Here is a 1,361-nt window from a genome sequence, read left to right as displayed (position 1 = left end):
AGCTGGGACCACAGGTGCCCGCCACAACGCCCGGCTATTTTTTGGTTGCAGCCGTCATTGTTGTTTGGCGAGCCCGGGCTGGATTCATACCCACTACCTTAGATGTACACGGCTGGCGCCTTAGCCACTTGAGCCACAGGCGCCGAGCCATAATTTACTATCTTTAAAATAGGGGTCTTAATTAAACTTTAGAGAGTTAGGATGAAGATGAGAATATGCCTGGCACAAGCTCAGAGTTTAGCAGGCTGGGCTGTTCACTCAGGCCAGTCCTGAGGCCAAGGGCAGGAGCAGGCCTCACTAGACTGTCAGAGGCTTTGGATATGTGGCTTCCCCCTGAAGGGTAGGGTGTCTGGCCTGACCCAAAGAAATACAGAGCAGGGGATGCTCAGAGGCACCTCCCGGAATGGGTGGGGGCTGCAGACCTACCTCTGAGTCACTCTGATTACTGTAGTGATGGGACATTCAGGCAGTGATATCAGAGAAGGCTTCCTGGAAGAGGAGAAATTTGCGACTTGAAATTCAGAAGATGACAAGCTATAAGGTGAGAGGTCTCTCATCCCTGTCCCCAGCCCCCTGGCACCCCCGCACAGCCAGTCACCAGTGTCCTGGCAGAGACCAACACATATCTCTCTCCTTTTTTTACCATCTTGTACATGCATTTCTTTGTTCACCTGACCCTCCCCTTACCTTCTATAGATCCTTCTGTTTCAGCACTGGGAAAGTGCCCTCACCCCTTTCTGCAATCAGCAAGCACCTTTCCCTGCACATGCACATATACCTGAGGAAGGTGGCCCAAGAAGGGCAAAAAACATGTGCATTTCAATGTGGATAGATCTTGCAACATGGCCCTTCATATACTGGGTCTCAGCAGAGTGTCTGTGACAGTTGTTTCCCCTGGAAGGTGCCCAGGCAGGGAAGACGGTGCAGCAAGCAGCCCTGCATGGGACAAAGAACAGAAATGGGGCCACATGAGCTTGAAGAGGGCAAGGAAAGAGAATGTCAGGGGTAAAACGAGAATGACAAGACCTACCAAGGGGCGCTGTGATGACCACTGAGGATACACATGCCATGCCAAGTACCCCTAGAACTGCGGGCCAGTTGGGGCAGGTCCTATGGAAGGGCCAGGGGCTGTGGGCTCAGTTTGTCCAGCAATCAGGCTCTCCCTAGGGCAGGCGTCCTCAAACTGCGGCCCGCCTAGAACATTTATCCAGACTGCCAGGTGTTTTTGCCACTGCTGCCTGTCCTGCTTAGCAGCCGACTCGTCCCAGGACCTGCAGTCCGGCCCTCCAATGGTCTGAGGGACAGTGAACTGGCCCCTTGTTTAAAAAGTTTGAGGACCCCTGCCCTAGGCGACTAAAGAG

The sequence above is a fragment of the Otolemur garnettii genome, unplaced genomic scaffold (assembly GCF_000181295.1).
Source record: "Otolemur garnettii isolate 467f Iridium unplaced genomic scaffold, OtoGar3 scaffold00182, whole genome shotgun sequence".
Classification (NCBI taxonomy): domain Eukaryota; kingdom Metazoa; phylum Chordata; class Mammalia; order Primates; family Galagidae; genus Otolemur; species Otolemur garnettii.
The sequence above is the reverse complement of the archived record's forward strand: the minus strand, read 5'-3'. Positions refer to the sequence as shown.